Source organism: Megalobrama amblycephala, linkage group LG10, assembly GCF_018812025.1.
Source record: "Megalobrama amblycephala isolate DHTTF-2021 linkage group LG10, ASM1881202v1, whole genome shotgun sequence".
In the NCBI taxonomy this organism is placed as follows: domain Eukaryota; kingdom Metazoa; phylum Chordata; class Actinopteri; order Cypriniformes; family Xenocyprididae; genus Megalobrama; species Megalobrama amblycephala.
The window spans coordinates 14686391-14699357 of NC_063053.1; the positions used below are offsets into that span (position 1 = coordinate 14686391).

Sequence of the window (12967 nt, forward strand, 5' to 3'; positions counted from 1 at the left end):
ATATTTACTTTCGTTTTTGATATTTTAGCTCCTCTATGTGATTCTCAACCAGGGGGCCTGGGGCCACTAGGGGGCCTCAGCAAACTTCCAAGAGTGGGATGGCTTAAAATGATTTAAAATAAGTTATATTAAAATAATAATAACTTAATTAAAGCTCAAAAACTGAAGTAAAATGAAGATATCTAACATCTAGAATAGTATAATAATTGTAGCCTAATTTAAAATAGTTAATAATTAACGAAATGTAAGATGTTTTGTTTAAATGTATTATGATTAATTAAAATGTGCAATGCAAACGCACTTTAATTAAATTAGAATATGAGATTGATTAAACGTATGTGGCTCCACGGAACGCCCCTCTCCACCCACTCCAGTGATATTGTGATGAGAGCGTGAGAGGCTCCACGCACGGGCGAGCAGCGTGCGGTGACCGTCACTGAGTTGTGCAGCGTGCAGCAGCGTTATCAATACGGAAACCTGGACTGCTTCCTTAGAAAGGTGAGTATTACACAACACAGACTACATTCTCCCCTATATTCACAGTATTTGAATACCTCTGTGATATTTCACATCACACTAAAACGGAAAGTTTGCGTGTTTACTTCGTTTGTACACTATTATTTGGCCCAGGGTTTATTACAATAAACCGCAGCGGCCATCCAATGCAGACAAATGTGCAGTGCAGAAGTGCGGCAACGTGGTTTCAGTTACTTCAGCACTAGTGATATTATTATATAGCATATAGTGTTAAAATTATGGTTATATTGACGGATATAAAGGTTGAAATTATAATTTGCATTCTTATCGAGGAGCTCTGGCGTTTATAAGGTGTCAGATGAAGGAGACAGGATGGAGATTATTTGTATTCCACAGGAAAAGAGCTCTGACTTCGGCTGCACTTGACATCCAAATAAGGAATAGGATTGCCTGGATATGCGGAGGGAGCAGGACAGTGAAACGAGACTTCACGAGTTCAATCCGGTGCATCGTAGAAGGCTTGAAAAATTAAACGGGACACATGAGTTTATCCAGATTTTAGTGCCAGAGTGCAATGATATAACAGCCTGTGTTTACGAAGATGAATGTTAGGATGAGTTGTTCTAATGCAGTGCGGTTTATGCGGCAGGCGTATACACTATGTTGAATGACAGTTTAGTAGATTAGTGATGAAGCACAGCCTTTGAGCTTTTGTGATGCTATATCCCTCCTACTTTGGCTTTAAATATATCAAAATAATATTTTATGCAATTTCTAAAAACTTAAAGAACACAGTAAGGTGACTTTGTTTCTTAGGTAAATTAAGACAAGGGTTGGACAGTGATTTTATGCTTACGATTTTATAGAAAATGTGTTTGCTGAAGTTTAAATAATACAATTATGCATTTAGAGAAGTTTTCTTTTATGAAAAGTGGCAAAAGGCAAAGTGACTTAGCAAACCATGCAGCTTAAGATGGTTTTTGGAACTTGTCTACCTCTTCTATATCAAGATCTACCAGGTCAACCTCAGCTGGTAGTCCATCTGATCCATCATCTCTGGACTATAAATGACCAGGGCTGTGTTTCTCGAAAGCATTGTAAGCCTATGGTATCGGCACCAATGGTATACGACCAGCTTAGGTCACGATACTTTTGAGAAATGCAGCCCAGCTTCATCCAGCTTGAAAACAGGCAGTTTTTTAGTAGGCTAATATATTTTGTTGGTAACTGACGTTCCAAATAGCATTTTAAAAATCCCATTAAAAGTATAATGAAGATGGTTTCTATTCTTTTTGCAGGCTTATATTTAAGAAGATGATGTTCAATTGTGACATTTTTTTGTCTCATCTTTGCTTATGTCACTCTAACCCTAACTTGCCATAATAAACTGTCCACCGCAAAGGCATTACATTAACCAACATTTTAAATTCTCTGGAAGAAAATTATAATTATTTAAATTGAAGATTTAAGCATTCTTAAAATTTGTAATTTAAGAATTCTTTTAAAAAAATGTAGCGTTATTCCTTTATTAGTTAACCCGGTTAAGTTACCTTATAGGATTTGTTTTTAGAGATTTGTTTAAAAGCCAGAAAGTTTTTGTTCAAATACTGTATTTTTAACATGGGTTGAAAACCCTGTATTACAGTGTTATTCTAAGACTAACATTTAAGTGGAGCACCAAACTGAGTCTCAAATTCATTTTTGAATTTCTTTTTAGTCCTGGTTCAAAAATTGTCTAGTGTATGAGCTGTCTTGTGGCTTTTGAAAGGCTATCCAGGTACATAAACTTAATTTTTAAACTTAATAGCATACTTTTCCTGCTTTAAAACTAGTTTATCGGCATTAGAGATTAAAGTGATATAGGCTGCTATAATCTCAACATATTTCCCTTCTTCATAAATGTTAAATAAATCACCAGCAGGTTTTACTGTGAACGTTAACACAAGCCAAAATGTTATAACTATATATATTACGCAGTTCTGTTATATTCTTTATTGTTATATTGTAGTTGTAATTCGATTAAAGCGTACTGACATTTCACTCCTTAAAACTCACACCCTTTGAAAAAATTGAATCTGTGTTTATAGATGTTTCCGTTCAACACTTGTGCCAGAGATACAGTACGTGATGTTATCATTGTCTTCTGGCACAGGCGTATATAGTATTTCAGCAAAGAGGAAGTGAACAACATTAAAATCTTAAGTAGGTGAGAGACTGCAACATTTGGGTGAAGTTCCTGCCAGCGTCTTTGGAAGCCGTCTCCTTACAAAGATAATGAATAATTTGTGTTGGGTGCTTAATATTTTATAAGCTTTGTGTAGAATCATGTTACTGTCTAGTGGTGAACAGGCACCCAAAAGATTGGTGGTGAAACACTGTTTAAATTAGTTCTCATTTGAAATTTACAAATGTTTAGACAAACTGTAATAGTTTTGACATGGCTGATCTTATAGGATCATCAGGTTGTTACGTAACGTTTTACATATTTCAGAATAGATCTATAGGCCATGATACCTCAGTATTTTTTTTTTTTAATAGCTCTGTAAGCACTGATAATGCCATACAAGTATTAGTCAAAGCCTTTTTAGCACTACAATTATGCCCAGACATGCTTTGACTGCTAATAACATGCCATTATTACATTTCTCCTAGTGTCATTTGCTGTCACTTCACATTTCACTGCTGTTTCAAACACTTGGTAACCAAAAATTAAGCCTCTTTTTTTCCTCATTGCATGCTTTTAGGCACGTTCTTAATTTTGCATAACACTCAAATTTGATACAAACAGCCAAGAGAGAGCGGGCAGGCATATGACAGCCGATGGAATGAAGCAGTGGGCTCTGGTAGTGGAGAGAGGAAGTGCTCTGAGTGGGATTAAAGTCGCAAGCTTCCCATTCATTCAGCCCCTGACTCACCCACATCCATAGGATTGAGGGGATTACCGTATTAATAGTATCCCCTATTTTTTTTTAACAAGTGGTTATAAGTACTTTGGCCATTATGAAGTCATGTGTTATGTTGTCTTTGTCAGTGACACAGATGAAATTTAATGGCTGTAAAAATCACCAGTAAATGTATGGAAATTTTAGCTCTGTTATACTATTTGTTGCATTGTATTTTACAACTGGTATACAATAACAAACACTTCAACACACATTCATTATTTCAGTGTCTATAATAGATAAAGTTTTTTTATTGTGTTGCCATTCAAAACAGAACATCTATTCTGCATTATACAACAATTCGTGCAGCCCTTAAACTTGATTGGTTGAGCAACATTTCAGATGTAGTTGAGGTACAGTCTTAATGGCATGGCAACACTTTGACAAACATTATATAATGCTTAACAGATCATTAGTTAATATATATTCACATTGCTATAAATATGAAATAATGTGCTTGTTAATATTTACTAATTAACTTATTAAACAATAAATAATGATTAACAGATCATTATTTAATGTAAATTGAAATGCTCACAAATGTCATTAAACTTTCAATTTATATGATCATGCACCTTATAAAACTCTAAAAATGATTTTGACAGATGGTATACAATGATTAAAGAAAACATTAATAAATCATTAACAAACATTATATAATGCTTAACAGATCATTAGTTAATATATATTCAGATAGATATGAAATAATATGCCTGTTAATGTTTAAATAAATGTATTAAAAAGTACATCGATTAATAAATGTGAATAAAAAGCTAACAAATTTTAGCATTTACGAATGTGAAAAATTACTTTAATTAGTAATTTTAAGCACTTCACTCTATTCAGTTTAACATATTTTTCCTTAACTCATAACCACAGTCTGTAAAGGACTCGTTGTGGTGTGTATGCAGACATCTACTATTTACACATTTTTACAAATCATTTATTAATTATTTCTTCATGTTTTGCAGTACCAAACTATTCATCATTTGTAAATGTTTACAAATGTTTACTATTATCTAGTACCTTAGTATGTTTTATGTATATTAACTAATGATGCGTTAAGCATTATAATGTTTATTAATGATTTATTAATGAAAGTTATTATAAAGTGTTACCTCATTTGCTAAAGTCAAGTAACCCTTTCTTCAAGTTACATTGTTATGTTAGTAGGTGGCGACAAGTGACTTAATTCACTAAATAGATTTGATTTGTTCAAAATGCTGATTAATTCATGAATGAAACAAGTGAGTGAGTCATTGAATAATTCACTCAGCTGATTTGTTCAAAAAACACTTTTTCCATCTAAGAACGAAACAATAATAGTTTGTTGCTTAATAAGGACGGTTATAAACACAAAATACATAAAGTCACTGGCATTATTGTCTAAAATGTATGTAAATATTAACATATTGTTGTATAAATATGTTACATTACACATTTCACTTGCAGTTGTGCTGTTGGTGTGAATATCTGCATGTTTGTGTTTTCCTGCGGCCTCAGACAATGATTGAGACGTCTTCGACAGATGACACATAACATCCATTCCCATCCAAACTGTTTCAATGTTTCGCCATGTTGCTTAGCAACCTTCATCTTACCCCATATTTTCCTTTTACCCCGTAATTGACTGCAGTGTGGCTTTGAGTGGCACTTGAAGTGTGTGCGAGTCTGTATGTTTTGTTAGCTTTACAAATTTCAAGGTCTGTGTGCACAAAGCAACATGCTATTACAAACAAGAAGTTGAACAGACCGTCTCTGCTTCAGATTGTGTTGTGTTGACAGATTTTTCTTTTCACCTCTTGCTGCTTTGACAGATTGTAGACCAGCTGGCTTGAGGTCAGTGTTGGGATGATGTTTGTCCGATGAGAGTTTGAATGCAGATCATATTTAGACATAATATGACAATGATATGTCAGGGCTTAAATGTTATGCATTTAATTTATTTGCCATGTAACACATAGCTGGAACATGGTGGACCTTCAGATAATGTAATTATATTGTGTTTTTCAGATCGCTATGAACTGTTCACCTTTCAAGAGAGTGTGAAATCCAAGAGTGTGTGTGAATGTGCATGGCTTGGCTTGCTTTATAAAGGCAGTGCCTGGTGGTGTTGCTCAACAATGAGATTTGGGGTCCTCCATCATTAGGGAAGCACTTGAAATGTCTGGATTATCATAGAGCCGTTTTTAGGTGTGGTTGAATAGTCTACATCCCCTGACAAAATTATCAGGCACCAGCCACATAACTGAGAGGTCTGAAACAGTTGTCTCTGTCTGAATTGCAAGTGGGATGCCTAAAATCTCTGTTGGTTGGAATAATATTGACGAGTTGTTGGCCAGTGAGAAATGACCAGGATTGCCATTAAAGGATTAGTTCACTTCAGAATTAAAATTTCTTTATAATTTACTCACCCCATGTCATCCAAGATGTTAATGTCTTTCTTTCTTCAGTTGAAAAGAAATTAAGGTGTTTGAGGAAAACATTCCAGGATTTTTCTCCATATATTGGACTTCAGTGGGGTTCACCGGGTTGAAGGTCCAAATTGCTCTACACGATCCCAGACCACGAATAAGGGTCTTGTCTAGTAAAACGATCGTTCATTTTAACCACAAATGCTCATCTTGCACTGCTCTGCGATCCACCACGCAAGACGTAATCATGTTAGAAAGGTCACATATGACGTAGGTGGAAGTACCGGGCGAAAAACTCCATCTCATCTTCTCCTCCAACTTCAAAATTGTCCAACATCGTTGTTTTACCTTTTTGTTTTTGTAAAGGGCGTTTGGCTTAATCTTTGCACGTTCGCTTTGTAGACACTGGATTGGTACTTTCGCCTATGTCATGCATGACCTTTCTAAGGTGATTACGTCATGCGTCATGCGTCAGTGCAAGATGTGCATTTGTGGTTTAAACTTGAACTATATACTTTTTTTGGGGGGGGATTAACGTTTGTTTCGCTAGACAAGACCCTCATTCCTCGTCTGGGACCTTCCACCTGTTGTACCCCATTGAAGTCCACTATATGGAGAAAAATCCTGAAATGGTTTCCTCAAAGACCTTATTTAGAAAGAAAGACATGAACATCTTGGATGACATGGGGGTGAGTAAATTATCAGGAAATTTTAATTCAGAAATGAACTAATCCTATAAGCTTACATTTCAACCGAATCAACCCTAAAGCACAACACAATGGAATACATAATTCAAAAGATGGGTAAAACACTTGTGAAATATCAGGACAGAAAGTTCCTTAATATTAACACTATACTTTATTTTTACCATATTTTACAGACTTTTCTTAGAGCATTTTGCATTGTACATAATGCTAAACTTGCAACTAATGCAACTAATGTAAAGTTACAGCTACTGTACATACATTTAAGGGACATTGACAATTGCTACTTTTTTATACTTTTTTACCTACTATTACTGATGAGATTCTGAAATGTGCATATGATGGACACTTTACTATCCCATGAGGCCATGGGAGAGGATTTGTGTATGGCAGTGGAGCGACATATTTGACGCTGGTAGGTCACATGATAATAACACAGTGGCGAATGTAGTACATGTCCTGATTACATTCGTACTATATACAACATACTTTTTAGCGGTTGTTGTGATGTAATTACTTATTCAAAATAAGTACCTACTCAAGAGTATGCGATTTCGGATGCAGCCCATGTTTTTAATTTCTGAGGTGAATTTTTTTTTGTTTTGTTTTTTGTGCATAAAGTAAAAAATTTCAGGGTGATACAACTGTATAAAAAAAGCCTCATTAGATATAAGGATATGCTTAGCTATATGCCATTGACCCCTTAAATGTCACATCCTGAGCTGTTCACTTAGGCGCCAAAATTCAGTATCCCAAATCTCAGTCTGGTCCATTTTTATTTTATTACCTACAAAATAAATCCCTCATGCCTTATGAGCTTTGTCAGTCATTCCATATCAAAAGCCACCCCATTACGCACTGCTTTGTATCCCAAGTGTGAAACTCATTATCATTACCCCATCTGTCCTTCTAGAACATCCATGCTGCGCACAAAGCCTTTTTTTTTCCTGGCTTGAGCTGCGGTTGATGCTGTGCATGCGCCATGTGCCCCTCCCTCCGTGGCTGCCTGTTGTCCTCCTGGTCAGCAAATGCCGGGGCCTGTGAGGGCCAGGCCAGGAGACTTTGACTCATCTATACACAGCTGTGCACTAGAACATCTTCCAGACATAATAAGCTTCTGTATTCCGTGACGTAATATCAGATGGGTTTTTTTAAGTGTCCCTCTATTTTAGATTGCATGATCTCTGTTTTAACGGTATGTTTGCGAAGATAGCTCTCAGTAGCCATGCTAATAGTGTTAGAAGTGGTCGGTAGTGGCACGGAAATGTTGAATTAGTAATAAAGCCAGGTGATTGTGGTTGTAATATTAGTAATTGGTAGTCTCTGCTGTGGAACAATTTTGTTAATCAAGAAGAATACAAACTATTTAGTGTTATAAAAATTATACAAATATATAATTATTCTTATTAGTATAAAATAAAATAGTTATTACTGTTATGTCATAGAATATGTATTAAATGATTTGTTTATATATTATTTTGTTAGTTTTCATTTGAGGTGCTCATATAATTTTAAGCATGGCTTTTTAATGAGTTTTAAATTAGTTAAATTAATTTACTTTTTTACTAATTTACTTATTATTATTTAATTATACTCATTACCTAATTATTATTATTATAAGTAAATGTCCTGATGATGTTAACTTAAACAGTCTAACTGAGCAAGATTTTTTTTTTGCATTTTTGAGATGTTTTTGAAAGAAGTCTCATGCTCACCAAGACTGCATTTATTTGATTAAAAAAGTAAAGTAACAGGAATATTAAGAAAAATTGTTTCAATTTTCAAATCCTATTATTATCAATGTTGAAATCAGTTGTGCTGCTTAATATTTTTTGTGGAATCTGTGATACAGTTTCTGGTGAATGGAAATGTCAAAAGAACAGCATTTATTTGAAATAATTAATTTTTTTACATCAATGTAAAATTCTTTATTGTCACTTTTGATCAATTTAATGCATCCTTGCTGAATTAAAGTATTAATTTTGTTTTTTCTGACCCCAAACTTTTAAACTGTAGTGTTTATCACTTAATATAACTTGTACATAATATAAATTCAGCTGTAGGGCATACAAGATTAAAAATACATTATAAATAAGCATGTAAAGTGTTCCCTTATTTGCATTTTCTTTTAGTGTTATGCCCTTCTTTTCTTTAAATTAATGTACATGTCATGAAGAGCAAAGTGCTTGTTGTTTTAAAATCACATTACTCATTACACTCATTTTAATAGAGGAACAAACTTCTGATGCTGCAAGACAACAAGTTACTAATAATATAGAAACATGGTCAAACAAGGCAGCTATAATTATTCATATACCTGTGCATTGCTGGGAAAAGGGCAAATGGGAGTAAACCACAAAACTATTTTGTGTTTGTAGGTCTATTTGAAATACATTAATCCAACTCAACAGTTTGTTGGGCCAACTTCGAAAATCAAAGTTTTTCACAATAGAAAAGCTGCTTCGAGGTGCATTACTTGTGTTCCTAAAAGTTGTAAGTTCATAGGAGTTCAAAATAGTCAGTAAAACAAAACAAGTACACAAATCTTTGGATATTTTTACCGTTATTTACTAAGCATGATTTTACAGTGAAAGCAATAGACACTGTGTAACTGAATCATGCTGTACACAAACTCTCCCTTTCTACACCGTTGTTTTGTTGGGAGTTATTATTTCGCTGTTTGCATGCTCTTTTCAGTTGTTTGGCATCTTTCCCATTATTCCAGAATATATCTGAGAGATTTCTCTGACAGTAGCTGTGTTTCCATCCACCCATTTTTAAGCACATTTTAGGATATCAAAAAAAAAAAAAAAAAAAATTAAAAAAAGAGCTGGATGGAAATGCCAAGGTGTGCATAAATTGTCAAAATGCGCATAAAAAAATGTGCATTCCCAAACAACTTACATCTGTACACAAGAGAACATGACAGTGTTTATTGCATTTCATCTGAGAAGCAAGTCATTTATAATGTAGGATAAAAGAGCCACAGTGGCTTCACTGATTGCAGCAACTTCCATTTTTATTACAGATATTTTGTGCCAATTTCCCATGAAGTGGCAATTTTACATGGGATGGAAACACTTCTTTATTTGCAAGTATTTTATGCAATATTCTAATTTTGCGCTTAAGTTAAATTCACAGCTTCGGATGGAAACAGCCAGTGATGTCATGCTCTGATGAATGGTGGCTGAGGCAAATACCACAGTTGCATACATTTCCTTTTATGATGCCGTTGTTTAAATGTGTTGAGAGTATGACAGTCTAGGCCTCTGTCCAGTGTGTCTGCTGAAGATGTTTACGGTACTGATGGGGTATTCTCAATTAAACACCCACGGTTGTTCTTCTACAGCGCTACTCTCGAGCCATGTTTGGAGCTGTTTGCTGTGATCCTGGTGAGCTTTCTCTCTCTCTCAGCCCCCCTCTGCCATTTGTTGACAAAGCAGAAGTCAAACTGTGTTATGTAACGGCCCCCCTCCCCTCCGGCCCCCTCGCTCTGGCTACAGCAGGCCCCTTGTAGATCTCCTTTGTGTATTAAAGCTGCACTCTTTAAAAGCTGTCATGGAAATAGAATGAGGCAATCCCCAGAGGTTCTTGGGTGGAATATCATGGTACTTTTTCTTGTGTCACCCCCTTTATTATTTTAATGGGGCTGGCATAATGGAATGGAAAGCAGGGAAAGATGTACATGATGACATTCAGCTGCGCTTTAGAATCTAATGCTGTGACTTATTAACTTTTCTGAATATTTTGATGGTTTTTATTTGAAATGTCTTTTATATGCCAGTTGTTCTGCCATCAAAACCCAGAGTAGCCAAGTTCAGTTTTGCCAAGTTCTTATATAAAATGCTTCCAGCAGCATTACTGACATGCAGAAAATTGTGGAGAAAACAGTGGAAGGGAAGTCAGCAAACAATGCCTACCAAAGGGAACATTCTTTTCATAAATGTTCTACACTGAAACAACCATAAAATGATATACAGTATAAGAAAAAGTAACAAGTTAGCGCTTCTTAAAATTTGATATGTATAATATTAAAATATTAAAATACAGTGAGATAATATAAAAAGCTCACAAAATGTGTGATAACAGCATGAGGGATTTTATTTAATCATTTATCAGATTATCAGAAACTGTGGTTGCCAGATGGCATGGCATGAAACCTAATGTACATAACTGATAACCAGTGTTGGGGTAATCGGATTATTTTTTTACTTTATGCATTTAATCTCTCTTTACTAACTAATGTCTTTGCTGCTGACATTCGATGATCCTATTCAGCCATACTAATAAAAAAATGAATTTAGCTAAATCACATTTGTGTTTCATTTTTTTAATTTTTATTGCTGAAGTAAGAGTGTTAAACAGTCTTCTCCTGCGTCCTATCCTTCTGCGATCCAGAATAGCAGCACAACTGAAAGGTTTGTTTGAGCTGCGCCCTCTACTGTACAGGTGTGAATTTGAATTTTCTTCAGCCTGAGGCTTATTAATAAGTTCCTTTTTAGGAAGTAATGCAATATTGCAATGCATTACTTTTAAAAGTAACTTTCCCCAACACTGCTGATAACAAAGAAGAAGAAGAAACAATTATTTAAATGAAAAACCATCAAATGTGAAGTTTCACAAAGGGAATTCTGGTAATGTCAATTTCGTTTCACTGTGAATTATAAGATAACTTGTTTTTCACTTGCAAAAACTATATATGCAACAGCATTTAATTTTACTGTAAAATTCCATGAAATGTCCCATTAGATCTACAGTTTTTCATTATAAATAATACTTACTGTTAACCATAGCATCTTTTAATGTTAAAAGTGTTTTTTTTTTTTTTTTTTTTTTTTTTTTTTACAATGACTGTAAAGAAGTTTTTTCATTTTTTTTCAAAAGTTTGTCTTTATAAGTTAAACATTAATGGTGCCGAAGAACATGTTTTTAAAAGATGTAATATAAGTCTAAGGCGTCCCCTGAATGTGTCTGTGAAGTTTCAGCTCAAAATACCCCATAGTTTTTTTTTTATTAATTTTTTTTAACTGCCTATTTTGGGGCATCATTATAAATGCGCCGATTCAGGGTGTGCGGCCCCTTTAATTCTCGTGCTCCAAGAGCTCGCGCTTGCCTTAAACAACATAAAAAAAGTTCACACAGCTAATATAACCCTCAAAATGGATCTTTACAAAGTGTTCGTCATGCAACATGTCTAATTGAGTAAGTATGGTATTTATTTGGATGTTTACATTTGATTCTGAATGAGTTTGTTAGTGCTCCGTGGCTAAAGCTAACATTACACACTGTTGGAGAGATTTATAAAGAATGAAGTTGTGTTTATGAATTATACAGACTGCAAGTGTTTAAAAAATGAAAATAACGACAGTCTTGTCTCCGTGAATACAGTAAGAAACAATGGTAACTTTAACCACATTTAACAGTACATTAACAACATGTTAACGAAACATTTAGAAAGACAATTTACAAATATCACTAAAAATATCATGTTATCATGGATCATGTCAGTTATTATTGCTCCATCTGCCATTTTTCGCTATTGTTCTTGCTTGCTTACCTAGTCTGATGATTCGGCTGTGCACAGATCCAGACGTTAATACTGGCTGCCCTTGTCTAATGCTTTGAACATGGGCTGGTATATGCAAATATTGGGGGCGTACACCCCGACTGTTACGTAACAGTCGGTGTTATGTTATGATTCGCCTGTTTTCCGGAGGTCTTTTAAACAAATGAGATTTATATAAGAAGGAGGAAACAATGGAGTTTGAGACTCACTGTATGTCATTTCCATGTACTGAACAATTGTTATTCAACTATGCCGAGGTAAATTCAATTTTTGAATCTAGGGCACCTTTAATGTTTTGTATTGGGCTTTCATTGAGCTAAATTGTTAAGAAATGTAAGAGACTCTGTGAAGGATTTGATTTATTGAGCTACCAAGTGCCCCTGCAGGAGGCCCCTTTTCTCACTAATGGCTACATGAGCCAAAGTTGTGGACCTGAGAGTTTACAGCCTGGCCTTGACTGAGGTTTGAGCCAGTGTTTTGATTCTGAAACAAAGATTTGGATCCATGTCTGACATGAGCTTTTCCACTGTTGCTCAGTTTTACAGCTTTGCCCTGAGAAGGCCAGCTGGACTGAGTGCAGCAGTTACCAGGCACAATGCAACAAGTTTCCAGCAATTTGTCTGTTCACACGATTTGCATGTTTGAACACAACACTGCTGCATGAAATGACAAAATTACAGCTGATTAAAGATGATGATTTTATACTAATGATGTGGTCATGGCTGGCTTGGACAAATAATAATTTTTATTGTTTTTTTATTGTGTAATTCTAGGTTAGGTTATGGATTTGAGGATGAATTTTGATGTTTGTGGTTATTTCTTAGGACATTTTTAGCATGGCATTTAAATCTTTTTGAATTATGT

The 12967-nt window shown here is 34.8% G+C and overlaps 1 protein-coding gene across 8 annotated transcripts in view; it reads left to right on the top strand.

Annotated features, from left to right (window-relative positions):
• The first annotated feature begins 389 nt into the window (after positions 1-389).
• LOC125276857 (sorbin and SH3 domain-containing protein 1) overlaps positions 390-12967 on the top strand; it is a 54719-nt gene continuing 42141 nt past the window's right edge. For 5 of the 8 annotated variants that reach the window (XM_048204773.1, XM_048204774.1, XM_048204775.1 and 2 more), the window contains exon 1: positions 391-498. The gene's annotated coding sequence lies outside the window, so the exon portion shown is untranslated. Of the gene's footprint in view, positions 499-12967 lie in introns of all 8 variants that reach the window. The other 3 variants (XR_007186769.1, XM_048204770.1, XM_048204776.1) reach the window with 2 other exon arrangements.